The 18,357-nt window shown below is 36.2% G+C and overlaps 1 protein-coding gene across 4 annotated transcripts in view; it reads right to left on the bottom strand.

The window, feature by feature from the left end:
- The window catches only part of Heph (polypyrimidine tract-binding protein 1 heph), a 739,001-nt gene that overhangs the window by 621,687 nt on the left and 98,957 nt on the right, over positions 1–18,357 (bottom strand). Inside the window, exon 1 of one of the 4 annotated variants that reach the window (XM_076327576.1) lies at positions 14,296–14,565. The exons of the other annotated variants lie outside the window; for them this stretch is intronic. The gene's annotated coding sequence lies outside the window, so the exon portion shown is untranslated. Of the gene's footprint in view, positions 1–14,295; positions 14,566–18,357 lie in introns of those variants that run through there. 4 annotated transcript variants of the gene reach the window in all.

Below are 18,357 nucleotides of genomic sequence, written 5' to 3' on the forward strand. Positions count from 1 at the left end.
GATCACCGATCAGTGAGATATTGTATAGCAATATATACATTTAAAAGATCAACAACTTATTTCTTTTATCGATGACGAACATCATTCAATATCCAACTCCCGGATAAACTATTTGGATCGATCGGATTATTTTTGCGAATAAATCAAGTTCTTTATTCTGAACTTATTTTCGTCACAAATACTGAAGTCGTATTCTTAGTAATCTCCGCTGACTCTCGAAGTGTCATCTTCATTTATAGGATTTACAAAGTTGATTCATAAAATGGTTCATTGACAAGTTCATATCCCTCGTCCTCTTAACACACGTACTTTGCTTTCCAACAACCGGGATAAATCATGGTACACGGAAGAAGACACATCCTAATTGATGTATCCCGATTTCGTTCGTTGTACAAATATATCACCGAACAAAGTTGTTTGCTTTTCATTTCTAACGCTAAATTCACCAACTGTTTTCGTAACGATATTTATTTTAAACTCCGTCCAGTTTTCTGAAGACTTTATGATTTTTTCAATTCCAGACACGTGATCAACTTTATAAATTCCTCGTTTTCCTCGTCGATTGCTTTGTTTTTAGATACACATGAGATATACTTCAATATTCCGAAATCTATCGGTAATTCTAGTGTTAAAGCAGTCGATGATCCGACTTCACTAATATTTTCGAATGCCAAACTTCATTTTGTCGATCTCGACGATTTTACTATCCTTTCACAACAAAAGTACATATCTGCAATAGTTTCTCGCGAAATATTAAGTCTGCTTAAACTCTTTGCTTCATTTAAGGCGTCATCGTGTTTGAATCTCCGTGAAAAGTATTGGGTGGACCGGTAAGACATTACGTTTTTTTTTTCTCCATAAATAAAATTTAAATAATATTAAAAAATAATAAATTTTCCGTGGAAAGAAAAACTTTAATCGATAACTTTCCATTTCGTTCGATTACATTTGCCATCCTAGACATCTTCTTGACGCAGCATTCAAAAATGTTCTTACCTTTTTCTGCAAAAAACTGTTTTTACAAACAGTTTAACATCGTTGTATGAAAAGAGAAAAGAAAAAATAAATGGAATCACATAGTACTGGGCGAAGATGGTGGATGTGGTAACAAATCTCATCTAAGCTGTACCAGTTTTTCACGAGTGACCAAACTTGTGTGCGATCTAGCATTACCGTGGTGAAACATAACACCTTTGTGGTTCACCAATTCTGGATGCTTCTCTATGATAGCTTCGTTTAATTTAACCAGTTGGCAACAGTAGAAATCGGAATTAATGTTGTGGTTCCTTGGAAGCAATTCAAAGTAATCAATTCCTTTGAAATTCCATCAGATTGACAACATAATCTTCTTTTGGCGAATATCCGCTTTTGATGTGCTTCGAGCACGTTCATTATCCTTCCTCCATGATCTTTTCCATTCAACGTTGTTGTACACGATCCATTTTTCATCGCCTGTTATCAAACGTTTCAAAAATCGTTTTGTTCACGTTTCGATAAAGAATCGCACACGTCAACGAAACTCTTTGTTTCAGGTGGATTCCTTTCAGTTAACGAGGTACCCAAATATCGAGCTACTAACGTATCCAAGTCGTCTCAAATGGTTCTCAACACTCGATTTTGATATTTTAAGTCTCTCAGCAATCTCTCGCGTTGTCAAACATCAATTCGAGTGAATCGATGCCTGTATTTTGTCACCATCAACTTCGATTGATGTGTATGAAATTTTCTCCAATAAAGTAGCAGAACATTTAATTATTTAAAACGAATTTTGGGAAAAAGATTTATTATTAAAAGAATTCGAACTTTGTGAAAGAATGATCTCCTGATTTCATACAAGTATTTTTTCAATTCACTTGACAACTTCCTTTCAAAGCATTGATCTTAAACATTATTTCATTTCAAATTCTAACTGTTTCTAAGAAATACACAAGGAAAGTTAGTACTTTACAAAATGTCGTCGTTCAACTTCTAGATTCATTCCTCCAAATGACATAAAAATTTCCGATAGGAGGGCTGTACGATCCCCTTGTAAAGTAAAAATATTTATCGAGTGTCGTAAAACGAGGTGACATTGCCCGTTTTTTCTTTTTATCTTCGACAGGAAATTTGAAGTTTTCTCATAAATTTTTAACTCATTTTTGGACCATATGGGTCTCCGATCCGAGATCGTGAATCATGAATTCGTTAAACAAAAAAAAATTGAGATTCAAACATGAGATAAATAAAAGACATTGCGAGCAAAAGTCACCTACTAATTAGAACTTACTTTGTGCACCTTTTTATAGAAAACCTTTACAAGCTCAATAGTGAACTGTCAATCCTTCATAGTCTTGTTTGGTAGGTACGAAAAAGAAAATAAAATATCTTAGACATAAAAAGTTGTTTTTAATTTAATCCGTGTAAAATTGATCTTCATCCAATTATGAAAAGTCGTTCCCAGAACGTTTAATCATGCTACATCCTTCCACATTGAACTTTTTTATAACCATAGCCCCAACAAGTCGTTCAAAAATACCATATAAATAAATTGAATCTGAGGACAAACGTTCTAACATACTATCCTCGTCCTAACCTATATGTCGAGTAATAAATAAAGAAACTACTAAATGAAAAACGTAGTCTTTTTCAGAGAATATAAATAGAACTTTCAGTTTCATTTTACAAATTTGTAAAAGTAAAAATCGTAGAAAATGGCGAAGTTATTCGCAATTTCAGAACCATTCATAAACTAGAGACTATTATCTAAAATGTAGTACACGATTGTTTGAAAATTTTAATAATTCTAAAAGTGGTCAAAGTTTGAAAAAAAAAACAATCATTTTTATCCAAAAAGACGTCTGTAAGCGTTTATAAAAAATTAAATAATTAACACATTAAAAAAATTGTACAGTAATTTGTAGAATACTCTATGCAGAACATCTCTATAAAATTCCAAGTAAATCGGATGTGTAGTTCAGGTTGAAAAATACAGTTTTGAGAAAAACGTAAAAGAAGATTCTTTTCGACGTAACATTCTGCACATTTTAAACTCGAAGAAAATAAAAAAAAAAAAGATTATTCAATGTTCTTCGACTCGTCAGAATGGTGTTCCCCCTTGAGAAGTGTTCGTTGCAAACGTTTAAAAATATTCCATTGGAAGCAGACGTCTGAGCAAGTAGTTGGCTATTTTTCAACACGTAGACTCAACGCGAATCGTATAGTAACCCGAGTGTGCGGTTATCGACGAACGCAATCCATGGTTCAGATAACACTCGAAGAAATCGCATCGAAGTCGCTGACACGGAGGTGTCGAGAAACAAGTTGGCTGAAATTAACCGAAGTAAGTTGTAGGGTGGTGTCCAACGTTCAACGGAATGTCTCCGGAAAATGAAAAGCAGGTCGAGAAGAAGACGAATAAGAAGGGTGAGATTCCTCGGGCGGTGCTGCCCTTGGAAAATTTCCATGCCAATGGGCCAACGACCACGCTCCTCGCAGCCTCTTGCTCGCCCAATGAAGTTTCAATTTATTCATGACCGTCACCTTTCCCGCTCTCGAGGTCCATTATTAATTGTACCTGACGCTCGAGACTGTTGAGGTCGTTGAGAACGAAGAAAAATCGATGTAAGGGAACACCGCGTGAACCGATGATAAATCAACGCCGCGGCTGGGATCTAATTTGGCACCTCATGAAGCCCCATTATGGAGCAACGACAATAATGCCACTTGGACGACCTGTTTTTCACTGTTACAGGTTATGAAAGTGCAACTACTTCGATGCATTCTCATTTCGCAGCAATTTATTACCTATTCCAAGGTAATTTTGCACTGAGCGAGTTAACGATCAGGTTGACGAAACGGTTGCAAACTTTCGTTTCGTAATTGTTTCTTACCGTGTGTAATAGGTTGCTCGATAAGTTTTGTCGTTCGATGAGAAACTGAGCTATTAGGTTCGTCGTTTTATCTTTCGAAAGATGGTATTACTGTTTGACGAACGTGTGTGAAGTTTCAGGTAGATCTGTCGACTCATTTGGATGTATACAATTGTTCACAATTGAAGTGTAACAGTGTTTCTTTTTACAATGGAAAAACGATAAAACTTATCGAACGATATAGTATTTAACCCATGGTTCGGCGTTTGCTCTGTAATCGACGTGAACCGAGCGTGGCATTTAATGTTAATGATAATTTCAATCTATAATTCTAATAACACGGTGACATTCCAATTGACGTTACAATTTTATCAAATTTTTTCCAATTTTAATCTAATCTCTTGAAAATGATCGGATACACAGATCCAAAACTCAGCCAACGTTTAAAGTAAAATATCTGGCTTTTTGTTAAAATTAAAAATTACAAAGAAAAAGTATAATGACTGATTACAAAAGTAATCGGTAAAAAAAAGTATAAAAAGTGAAAATTCTTTAACATATTTTTCAAACAAATTGATATTTCGCAAAATTTTTTTGAAACTCGAATTCATTATTCAAAAGTACGCAATTTTTGTTCAAACAACTTTTTTCTAGCTCTGATCGTTTTCGAAGTATCGAGGAAAATGTGTTTTTCTCCCTCAACTTTCAGGGCTGATTTCATCCCCTAGATATGGACAATAGTAAATAAAAAAAATACGTGTCAAATATTTTTCTACGAGCTATATCATATGTAAATTTCATTAAAATTGACGATTTACACTTAAGTGATGTCCCTTGTAAGTTATACTTGTCCTCTAAGTGGACAACTTATAACGAGACAATATTGTATTCCATTCTGTAGTTCTTACTATGTACTTCACCGTTTGACACGATTTTTATCTCACTTTAAAGTGTAATTATTAAATGTTTACTGAATTATTTTGCTCGAGACAAAATGGAACACATTAGCGCGAGATAAGACGAGTACCTATGTATCTAGATAGAGAAGAATGTAAATTACTTCAAATACGTATTTATGCTTTCGTATAATTATTCGTTTGTAGAATAAAATTCTAATTACAGTCGTACTTTTCAGGAAAATTAATTTTGTACAGAAAATTATGATGTACGGAACAGGCAGTCTAGGATAGCCATATCTTTTATTTGTAACGAATAGATAAATTATTTACAATAAAGTTAGTTCTTCGTGCATTCAATAAAGGTTTCCGTATTCTTATGTGATTTTAAATAGGTGCTCTTATTCTATGATTTTAACAGAATGAAGATCTTATTCTGCTTTCAACCCAAACATTTTTTGAACATTTCAGTTTCTTGTGGATCTACTTAAAATTTTCAATACAAATTTAATTAAGATGTGAGGAAGCACAATACCTTATTATCGTCTCATGGATCACGTGTTGCAACAATCATAACCAGGATTTCCGAATTTTGGACTACTATACGTTTGACAAATTTTTTAAGATTCTCCCAGCACCGAACTCTTTTGGGTTCGACTACCAAAAAATTATTTTTGAAATGTCGATTATTTCTGTAATAAATATCTGCGGTTCAGAGTTTGCAACTTGCATCGATACATATATGGCAGTTTCAAAAAATAAAAAAAATTTATCGTTAGAAATTGATATATCGAAGTCCTAAAAATAACGAGCAATTCTCCTAAAGCGATATTCACACTTAACTATTTGCACGATAAATTGTTTGACGGACACGCGTGACCAAACCATATATGTACTTTAATTAAATCGGTATTTTCACAGTCTTCGTTACGATTTTCTCCATTATTATAACCAGTTTCATTTTTTACGAAACGATGAAACAATGTTACTACATTCACTATCGCTTTCTTCTTAAAGTCGTCAAAATGATATTTTTAAATTGGCTGTCACTTTCCATTTTGAATTATGGGTAGAAATTATTAAGGCGTAATAAAGTCACGCACGTTATTCTTATTCTCGAGATAACTGGCTATCGACGTCATCTCCAATTCTGAAACAAAAAAACTCCCAACGTGCGTAGTACGTCATTTCTAACTTTGAAACAAACTCTCGACGTACATGGCACGCATTCCAGTTAACGCAATAATATTCTAAGTACTGACCTTTTCATTGGTAAATTAATCGATCATAGGAACTGCCTCTGTGTTGAATTTACTTTATAATTTTTTTCCGTAACAACTGTATTTACAAGTATACGCAACAGTGAAATATCTTTCAGAATTATCCACCAAAATAAAAACAAACGATTCTACATTGCATCTATATATATATATATGTATCCAATATGCCTCTGAATTCTTTTTTAAAGTTAATGTGTATCAACATTTTATTAACATATATGTACAACTGTATTGACTTTTTTTTCAGAAAGAAAAAAGAATTTTCACGATTCAATTTCTCGAATTAGCATTGTAAAGGGAAGATTATTGATCTGAAAGTAAAATCAACGTATTCTAAATAATGTGAACGTTGTATAAGAATGACAAATGTTTGTGGGACAGAGTGGATGGTAGTGAGCGAATGTTGCGATCAAAGTATCGATTGCAAAGAGAAAGCGAATGAATTTTACATATAATAAAAATTCATGCGGAATGCTGAGTGTTTTAAGTGTATCCAAGAAGTTTAAAAAAGAATACGATCAAGAATCGAAAATTGTCCTCCAGGAACGTTTAGTTGATGTACAGTGCGTCGCATAAGACAATATTTCTGAAGATTGATCAGGTTATTTATAGTCTGATACCATTTTAACATAGTTTCTATTTAGCTTAAAATCTCGGAAGAGATCGTTGTATTTGTCGAATTTGACACGTTAATTATTTTATCGTACAAATATGTTTTCTTCGAAGCTCTTGCCTCGCAAAGGTCCGTACATTTTTCTTTGAAGTGGCATTTTGCATCGAGACAGCCATTCTAACGAAAAAATGTTCAGCTTGATCTTCATCGAGAAAACCTCGCTACGTTATATAATATGGATAATATTTTCGAAAAGAATAGTATATATGCTTTGAAGTTTCGGACAACGTGGAGACGTAATGCGAGTCTCGCTGGCTGTTGTTCTGTCTCGCTCACTCTCGGTGTGTCCCACTCACTTTCTTTATTACCATCACTTGTAATTGAAAATTTCGTTTCTATCATTTCAAAGAGCAAATTACTCTGATGCACAATAAACGAAATATATAATTTAATATATATATAGGAAGGCATTTTCTACTTCTCGCATTGTATAAGAATACATTTGATAAAGTTTCTCTGAATAGTCGTCGCGTGTTCCGTCAAATGTTGCATTTTGTTTTTCCAGTGCAACCATTCGATCGTAAAAATAGCACATAAAAATGCAGATATCGAGTTTATTGTCGTGTAACGAACCGTTAACTATAGACACTTTGCGAGTGAATTTAGTATTCGATTTTTTTCGGTGAAATAAATAGTATTATATTTCCTGCAATAAAAAAAAAAACTTGCAAACGACGGTCAAATTCAAATTGTTGGATTTCGTAATTACTTCGTGATTATTCTTGCATAACAATGCCATCGATGGTCACTGTGTAAATAAAATTCAGTATACATTCACTTCTTCTTGCTAGTACGTGTTTCGCTTTGTCTCCATACGTTCCTGTTCCAATCGACTAGAACCGGTTCAGTTCCCTTGTACACTGTGTCATCCGTTGCGAATTATAATAACTCAAAGAATAATGTTATCGAACGAAGTACCTCGAACAAATTCGATCCGATGAAATCACAAACTGAAGATATCCTTTCTTATTTCGATTATTTTGATAATTTGACTATTGAATTGTCGAATTGATGAATTGTAGACCTTTCCTTCTGTTCAACAAAGTAAAACGATTCATCGATGATAGCTTCTTGTTTGCATTTTAACGCAACAGGTATCAAACGGGGTAATCAAACTGGTGCTTAATTACACGATGCTAAGAACGAGTGTATTATTAAATACTATGCTTAGTCAGCATATCTCGAAACGAATTGGCACAGACATACCAATTTCAATCCTAAATGTGTGTTTGGTGTTGTTTCGAGTTCAGCACTTTGTACGCGTTCACCGGAAAATGAAACGGATCATAAACGATTAAATGATACGAAAGAGATTTGAGATAGAAAATTTGTTTGGTCGTGAATATGCAGTGGTAGAAGTGTATTACGATCCAGAATATCAAAGCTTCGAAAGTAAATGGAAGCAATATCATAGGAATGGATCCCATCGCTACTCTTAGTCCCGCCAAGGCATGTTTTCCATTGTCACCGTGTGTCCAGTTTGTTTCACGACACGTTACTCTTCGAATTTGAACCAATTTTGCGAATCAATTTCCATCTGATCGATTTTGCCTCGGAGCGAACTTTCTTAGAGTGGACTGACGTCTTCGCTGGCCGTAAGAGGATAAAGTAGAATGCTCGTTCATCCGCTGGCGGTAAGGAAGCGTCCGAAGAAAGAGGAACGGAGAAACCTGTACCGACTTCGAGTATTTTTTTAAGTTAGAAAGCGGCGGGAAAGTCCTTCCGGTTTTTCTTTCGAAAGGCGTTCGCACATCTTCCAGAATGTTACTTAATTATCACCAAGCTCGTGCGTGAAACTCTTTCCACGCGTTTCAAACTTTCCCACATTAAAATGGGCATTGATTTGCAATCGTCTTCTACGATTTCAATCAATTATTATTGGACAAGTATCCGTTGAAATTTTCAGAATCGCACAGCTGGTTGAAAAATTTATAGGTTAAGTTACCAAACGCTTCGCGAAGCTTCACTAATACCTCTTTTATTTCAATTTATAGAAAATGAATTTCGCAATAATGTTGCGTCACCGTTTTAGACTGCTTTGATTTGTCGTGAAACCTTTTTTCTTATATATTGTAAAACGGATCGGAAAGAGGATGAGAAATTAATAACAATTCGATATTGAGAAGTTTGCGAGACCAACTAGGTTATTTTAGATAGTTGAGATAGTACAGATCAATTGTCAACGATAATAGGAATATTGTCTATTAATATTGTAACGTTTTCGCTAAATGTCTAGCTTAAACGGCAAGTTACAGCTTTTGAAATATTAAACAATTTAACGGGTAATGAAATTATATAAACAAGTAATCCAACAATTATTTGAACAGTACAGAGCGAGTAAATATTTTAACAGGTACATTTGAATCTGCTACGTTCAATTTCTGATATTTTGGAAAGTAGTTAACGAACATTGATGCAACGATTAAGTATTATGAAAATTGTACAAGAAATTATAAGAAAATGTCCACACACATCAGTCTAGTGTTACAAGTAGCTGACATATTTATAATACTATATTTAGACAAAACAGAACACACTTTAAAAACTTCCAAAATACGTCACACTGTATTGAATTTTATATTGAAAATAAAAATAAACTGGACAATGAATACTCTCGACTCAACGTTAACAAGCTCGGTAAATGACGAGAAAAATCACCAATGAATCTGAACAGATACATTTTCTTTCCATTCGATAACTTAGAAACACCCCAATGGACATCAAATTGACACAATAATAATAAAATACTCAAATACGCTCGTCGTTAAACGCATCGATCAATCGACACTAAAACTACCAGTAGATTTCAGAATATTAAAATATACCTCATACGTATTTAAAACAAAAAACTAAAACGAAAGAAAAAAAGAGTTTATAGAATTGATCACACGTGATAAAATAGAAAACGTTGCAACGTCTTCGGGGAACATTTTATAGAATTTAAAGTAAATTTCATCGTAAAAGAAGCTGGAATCGGTAATTTTGACTGGCTGGTGAGTCTGGTGTCAAACAAGGTGTTTCTCTCGAATCCCGGATCGTGGATGTAATTTCTGACAAGAACACAAGCAACGCAAAAGGAAAGTTGGGGGAAAAAACGGAATCATTCGAAGCCAGAGCGAGAGAATATTCTCTCTGACGCGACGTTGAACGATGGAAACTCTTGTCAGGGAGTGTACACGGCCACATACCAAGTCGCGATTTGAATTACAATCGGCGCATCCCGCCATCCCGTCCAGCCGGTTCGCGTCTCGTTAACCACCCGCCATTCTTATGTAATTTTATGCTAAATTTCCGCCACCGTATGCCCGACACTACCACGAATCCCCGTCCATCAACCCTTTTCCCACGAAACGGTGCCGTTTTTCTTTCTCGCTTTTTCATGTCTAAGACTCGCTGCTGCCGCCGCTGCTACCTCTTTTATCTACAGATTTGCCCGACGCAGATTGCGATAACAAAAGTAGTATCACTTGGCCGTGGTAAATTTTTGAAATTTCACCAGACGATCCGTGAACATCCGCGCAGATGTTGAATTTAACCCGCTGCCTCGTGTCGCCGAGTCACGCACGCAAATTACGCTCCAAATGTACTGCTTTGCTGTCGCCAATGTTCAATCTCTGAAACAGGTTGCACACGAAGTGCATACCGTGTATCGATCAGAGATGGATAAAATTACATTCGAATAAAAGCTGACGAATAAAACCAACGTATTTATTCGCGACGTTCGCTCGACCGGATAGTTATATGTTTATTTGTTCACTGTGAAATATTCCATTTTGTAATTCAACATTTTTATCTGTACAGAAATTTTACCCGTCTCTGCCTCGACTAATTGTACCAAATAAATGCTTTTCGTGCGATTATTCGTTGTTCGAACGATCGTAATCAGACGTGGTAATTGTGGATAATTTCTTTTGTTAGTTGGACTGTGCGACAAATTGACAATTGTAAAAGTTAACGATCAAATTCGTAAAAGACAAAATAACGCTTCGAACGTATTTATTTTTAACTTCAATCGAATTCGAATAATAACTGCCCGGTCTACTTAAATTGCACAAATTTTATGTTGTACACGAGTACACGCACAGAGTGATGTCAGATTAGGCGGAAGAATTTGAAAATTGAATTACACAGAATGCCCGATAAGCTTCTATTTTACTGTGACAAGTTGATTATCGACGTATTGCTTTTAACCGTATAGAATGTTTCACCGAACAATTTCTTTTTCTACGTACACATGTTTTTGCAAGATTTGTGCAAAGCATTGTATAATATAAATGATATTTTTTATTTATTTTTATTTTTATTTTGGTTCACGCAATATGCTGTATATTTTCTTTACAAGTACACGATAACCACTATTAAAACACAGTTTCATGATTCATTGTTCAAGATCGTTTACGGTTGCTAAAGATAGTAAGCGCAATTATTTAACAAATTTTCTCAGTTGAAACTAGAAAAATCGTTTCAAGTGAAACAAATATTTCATAAGAGAGACGAATGTTTGGTATACTTTCTTAATTATACGTACATGACGATAAAAAATTATTCTTTCATGGTAAAGCATCGTACTGTTTAAAACATTTTGTTCTGTTAAAAAAAAAAAAAAACATGCATGCTTTTGAAATCTCAAGAAAAAGGGAATAATGTTTTCCAAACGGGGTTAACTCTATTCTAGACAATGTTTTTACGCGCATATTTATAAATAATTGGAGTATCAAGATATTCCCATTTAAATGATCCACCCAGTATATTTACTCTTTTCAAAGCGGAAATATGTATTTTCAAACGAGGATTTTCGTTAGTTTATACCGATTACTAGATTAAACACAGAAATTTCTCAGATTCTTGGGACTTTCAGTTATGCATAATACATATACGTATATCTTATCCACAAATACACTCTAACAAGAAAATAAAAAAAAGAGGAAAAGAAAATCAAGAAAAACACGAATCTGTTAACGCACTGAATACTGCATAACGAATGCACGATTACTTTGTAAATGATAAAATATTACGCATTTTATAAAAAAATTATTGAATTTCTTATTGAGAAATTATAACGTTAACACATCGATGACGGTATCCTTTGATAAACACGTAGCCTGAATTCTCACGTATTTTTTAAATTATTTAATAAATGTTTGATAAGATTCGAAAGAGTGTGCAGTATTGAACGAGTAAAATATTTGATTAAAAATCAACGAGAGCACACTTAAAGATACTTCTAGTAACTTTTACTAGAAGACCGATTGGTCACCCCTGCTTTAGTTACTTTGCGAGCTTTCACAGAGATGCGCGATGGAGAAATTTTTTTAGCGCGATATGCATGAAAACAATTCCTCCGACGGAGAAGTATTGAACAAAATTTAAAAATTATCGTGCGTCACCCCTCGTTTTGTTTACAGTACGTACACAACATTTTCGTATGAACGTGGTTTCCCGCCATGTCGGTTCAAATATGAAAGTCAATTGACGTCTCTCGTCCCCGATGTGTGAACTAGTGTAAATGACGAGATTCAGCGAGTATACAGTACCGTATAAAGAAGTAACCTTTGATCATCAAACGTCTACATTTTGAACAATTACAAGAGTACATTTTGTTTCCAATTCCGGTAGAAAGAGAAACGATGAAAATTCTCGGTGCAGATTGTTCTTTTCGTCAGCTTCTTCGACGATGAAATGTTTCATTTCTTCGAAATGGTCTTGAAACAAATTTCCTCGTCTCGGCGTTTTAATTTGAGAACAAAGCAGTGTCCCCTGTCCGTACGAAAACAGATTTTATCAGATAGGCTGCCTACGCTTCCATAACGCGACAGACTCGAGATACCTACGGAAGATAATCAGTGGATTCGCTAAGTTGCCAAGAACAATAGGGACTGGAAGGAACCGGCGAATTTCTTGGCAAGCCTCGGAGAATTCACCTTGACCTTCGCGGGCGTCACGTTCCACTCGTAATCGTGTATCTTGCAGCGGCTCCTGCTGCAGTCTACTAGGAACGCAACGGATATTGATAGAGCGTGCAAAGCATACTTTCGCGTATGGTTCAGGGAACCAAGTTTTCGAGAAGACGAATCGGATTTCTGACTCTCTTTCAAAAGCTGACGTCACCGATCCGACTGGCCAGTCACAGTGCAAGTAAACTGGTGAATGAGAGTGGAGTTACACCAAGTTTTCGAGAAGACGAATCGGATTTCTGTGGAATTTCTTTTTTCAAAGCTGACGTCATCGATCCGACTGACCACGAAACAATCCCAGTAAACTGACGAACGAGAGTAGAGTTACATCAAGTTTTCGAGAAGACGAATCGAATTTCTGACTCTCTTTCAAAAGCTGACGTCACCGATCCGACTGACCACGAAACAATCCTAGTAAACTGACGAACGAGAGTAGAGTTACATCAAGTTTTCGAGAAGACGAATCGAATTTCTGACTCTCTTTCAAAAGCTGACGTCACCGATCCGACTGACCACGAAACAATCCTAGTAAACTGACGAACGAGAGTAGAGTTACATCAAGTTTTCGAGAAGACGAATCGAATTTCTGACTCTCTTTCAAAAGCTGACGTCACCGATCCGACTGACCACGAAACAATCCTAGTAAACTGACGAACGAGAGTAGAGTTACACCAAGTTTTTGAGAAGACGAATTGAATTTCTGTGGAATTTCTCTTTCAAAAGCTGACATCATCGATTCGACTGACCAGTCACAATGCACGTAAACTGGTGAACGAGAGTGGAGTTATACCAAGTTTTTGAGAAGACGAATTGAATTTCTGTGGAATTTCTCTTTCAAAAGCTGACATCATCAATTCGACTGACCAGTCACAGTGCACGTAAACTGGTGAATGAGAGTGGAGTTACACCAAGTTTTTGAGAAGACGAATCGAATTTCTGTGGAATTTCTCTTTCAAAAGCTGACATCATCGATTCGACTGACCAGTCACAGTGCACGTAAACTGATGAATGAGAGTGGAGTTACACCAAGTTTTCGAGAAGACGAATCGGATTTCTGTGGAATTTCTTTTTTCAAAGCTGACGTCATCGATCCGACTGACCACGAAACAATCCTAGTAAACTGACGAACGAGAGTAGAGTTACACCAAGTTTTCGAGAAGTAGTCTAAGGGTTAATAAACAAAATTGTTAAGTATTTCTGTTGGCCCAGAGATGTTGTGAAAAAAGATATTGAAACTAAAAAATCATTGAGTAAGTTAGGGCATCGTGAACAAAAAATAGTTAGAGAACCTCGGTGTATTACAAGTATGTTATCTGCTGACACTTATTGTTAATAGATCAGTGCACTACGTGCAGTGAAGGCCAATGAGCGTTCAGTAAAATATTTCTGCACACTATGAGACTCGAAGTCTTAGCATCAAAAGGGTTAAATGGAGAAAGTTTCTTAAAAATCTTAAAGTTTTTTAAACATCTGAAAAAATGGTATGGTATAATATATGTACCTACATAATACTATTCTTGGAAAAATGTTGTTAGATTGGTACAAAAATGATCAGTAATTTAACATTGTACGTTACTTAAAAAATAATAAATGTTCAAACACAATGGAATAATTAATAATTATTATAATATTTAAAATACAAACTTTCCAATTGTTTCCCGGCGCAATCTCCATTGATTGTAAACTGGAGGATCGCCGAAACTTCCGGTGAAATGAATCAATTCCGTAGGAAGCTCGGAAACGTGCGATAGAAGTGGACAGAAGTTTGCGTTCGCAAAGAGTGGAAAAAGGCGGCACGCAAACGGCAATAACGCATAAAACGCGCGGGACAATGGGTGGAATTTTCGGTGGAAAAACGATGACGTAAAGCAAAAGTATAATGTCACGCGTCAGGCCAGACAATGGACGACGTACACGCGGCCATAAGGTCTGTGCGCGACGTTCTTACTGCCACTTGTTGGAGCACTGCCATATGTCGTTTCGCGAGCGTGCACACTGAACCGCGCGCAATGTCTGGCTTTATACGTGTTCGTATACAGTTTCGAACAAAAACCACGACAGCCGCGAGGTTGACTGCTGCTAACAGCGATTAACCGTCGCGGTGTAAACGTCTTGTTCACTTGGCTGGGTTGACGAAACAATCGATTCGCGAGAACTCGCTCCTCGATCGATAACAACCATTGGAATTACAAAGACCCGGATGATTAATTACGTCCGTTGAGTGTTATTTAAATTTCTAAATCCATACGGAATATTCAATCAGTTGTCTTATGGCCTTTTGTTTCGAACGATTACGTATGACGATAGAATTATCTGTTCGCATAAATTTCTAACCAACCGAACGTTTGTCATTCTCCGTAGTTAACTGCATCGTGTCTATTCGATTATTTACCGAAAATATTTCTCAAATGGTTTTCACGAAAATCCATTGTTCGAGTAAAATCAATTGACCTCTCAACGTCACTGAAGGGTCATCCCTACCATGCGGTTTAACTACCTCCACTACTCGTGTTAAAAATAAATTTGAGTCATTTGGCTGTGCCACCGTTCTCGAAATTAGTACGATTTTCTGGATGTCAAGACACTCGTATAATAACATAATATACAAGATTGCGTAACGAATAATATTACGTGTTATTTCATTTATTCGATAAGTAAACTGAACCGCAATCTAGGAAAATTTTTTAAAAACTATCCGAATATAAATCGTACACTACTTTGGATTCAAATTAGTTAAAAAGAATGTATAAAAATTGTCTACCATCGATTGACAAATATACGATACGATCAACGATAAATAATCTTCTCACCGAAGAATTTGGGCGTAAGCCATACGGTACAGAGAGCGTAGTAAAGTTTCAACGGAATCAGTTGGTCGTTCAAGGTCACCTCGACACTATATTGTTTACATGCTATCACCGCTCTATTCGTTATTGCTCCGAACAAATCCATAAAAACACGTTTTCTGTCTATTAAACGAAAGTGGTAGTGGACCTTGAACGTTCGGTTGATTTCGTTGATAAATTTTCAAATAAAAAGACGATACTGTAATGCTTAAAATTAAAGAAACCTTTCGGAGAACTTCACCGGTAGAATAATTATAAATTATTCAATCTTCTGTTTAGATCAACGGTGACGACGAGTGTCTCCTCGCGATGATTACTCACCTGAAACATAAAAAGATACAGAGATCGTTATTATTCATCCGAAGCGATTGATTCGTAAAATGTACATCCTTTGGTATGTCCACTAATCATAAAATATGATGTAATCATACGTCAACTGTAGAATACAGTACTTGTAGGTTTGAAGTTGAATTTTGAATATATTGTTGAGTGTCTCAAACTTCCTTTTTCCTGGATAATAATTGAAAATCGTTTAAGGAAATTTAAAAGCTTAACATTTTCCGAGGTATAGCAAGATACAAAATACACTAAGCTACACGGATATGCTATATACATCCACGTGCACTGCTGTCGCTATATATACTATTCTGCGCTTGTTATACGATATTTGAACCGTAATCTGCTAGCTAAATGTTTTCGTTCCAACCCAACCTTTTTCTACGTCATCCTATTCCTGCGACGCGAAACTAGATTCATTTTCGAAGCGAAGCTTCAAACTTCTTCAAACTTGGCTTAACTTTTATCCTCACGTTTGCTCTAAAAATCCTTCACTACTAAATCTCTACTGGTTCGTTTTATACTGAAATTGTACCGTATCATTGCCGAAGAACAGTCAGTGAATCGCTGTGAAGCTTCAAACTTCTTAAAACTTGGCTTAACTTTTACCCTCGTGTTTGCTCTAAAAATCCTTAAAAACCTCGATCAGTTCAATCTATATTCCACTACCAAATCTCTACTGGTTCGTTTTATACCGAAATTGTACCGTATCATTGCCGAAGAACAGTCAGTGAATCGCTGTGAAGCTTCAAACTTCTTAAAACTTGGCTTAACTTTTACCCTCGTGTTTGCTCTAAAAATCTTTAAAAACTTCGATCAATTCAATCCATATTCCACTACTAAATCTCTACTGGGTCGTTTTATACTGAAATTGTACTGTATCATTGCTGAAGAACAGTCAGTGAATCGCTGTGAAGCTTCAAACTTCTTAAAACTTGGCTTAACTGTTACCCTCGTGTTTGCTCTAAAAATCCTTAAAAACCTCGATCAGTTCAATCCATATTCCACTACCAAATCTCTGCTGGTTCGTTTTATACTGGAATTGTACCGTATCATCATTGAAGAACAATCACTGAATCGCTGACAGTGCATCTTAAACATCGTCCGATTCAAGATCCGTTGCAGGTTTTGAGATCAGACTTGAAAGCAAAACTTCCACCAATTTGTTTCCTATCAACATCGTATTACGTCACTCGGTGAATCTTAGTGCAGGTATTTCAGTATTTTATAATACCTTTCTACACGAGTTTTAAAATCAGCCTTTTCGCGATCACTGCATCGGGACATGTACATTCTTTACCTATCTTCGGAACAGAAACGTTACAATAATAAGAAAAATAACAAGAACAATACCATCGATGCGATACAAAATCAAGTCCATGGTCTTTCGAATATTTCCACCGTGGAACAGATCTGTCCGAGAGTTTCGCTGTTCTGCAACACGTGTGACAGTTTCTGACCCGTAGCGAGTCTCTGTCCGAAGAAAATTCTGTCCAGTGAGCTTCGAGTCACGTTCGTTGCTCGGAGTGCTCTCAAACGGATGAGAATCACGGAGACGGATCCCGAGCAACGAAGGTCGAACGCGGCTAACACGAAGGAGGATGTATCCCCTAATACCAGGTCGGGGCAATTCAAGTTACCCGTTCAGAACAGCGTCGACGGTGCGCGTACCAACGAGTAATTTCACGGCAAGACGTGACCGGACTTGCGAATCTAAGCTGGAAGCGTGGGTCCAATTGACCCAGCGGCCCGAACCGGCTAATTGTCAATTGTCGAACGACGCTGCCGCTCATTCCTCCGTCACGTCGAGAATTTGCCTGATACCTACCATCTATCGCTACGTAGTCCCTCGCGACAGCTTGTCACAGTCTTTTCCTCGATTTTTCCCTATTCGCGATGAACAGGATTAACCGGGGACCGTACTAGACGTGACGCGTCATTTTAGTGTTCACTTTGAGGTTGTCTTTAAACACTACTACAAAATACAGTAGTAAATTCAGAACCATCAGATTTAGGATAACGTAATATGAGGTAAACAGAATTAACTGGGGTTCGTACTAGACGTGACGCGTCATTTTAGTGTTCATTTTGAGGTTAAGTCTTTAAACACTACTACAAAGTACAGTAGCAAATTCAGAACCGTCAGATTTAGGATAACGTAATATGAGGTAAACAGAATTAACTGGGGTTCGTACTAGACATGACGCGTCATTTTAGTGTTCATTTTGAGGTTAAGTCTTTAAACACTACTACAAAGTACAGTAGCAAATTCAGAACCGTCAGATTTAGGATAACGTAATATGAGATAAACAGAATTGACTGGGGTTCGTACTAGACGTGACGCGTAATTTTAGTGTTCATTTTGAGGTTAAGTCTCTAAACACTACTACAAAGTACAGCAGTAGATTCAGAACCGTCAGATTTAGGACAGAAACTTGATTCGTTTCGCTGTTTTCGAAACAGAGGTATTTCTATGCATTTCACATTTTTGGTTAAAAAAGAAACCGGTTATTTTAGCTTTTGG

This window comes from Ptiloglossa arizonensis, chromosome 2 (assembly GCF_051014685.1).
Source record: "Ptiloglossa arizonensis isolate GNS036 chromosome 2, iyPtiAriz1_principal, whole genome shotgun sequence".
Taxonomy (NCBI): Eukaryota; Metazoa; Arthropoda; class Insecta; order Hymenoptera; family Colletidae; genus Ptiloglossa; species Ptiloglossa arizonensis.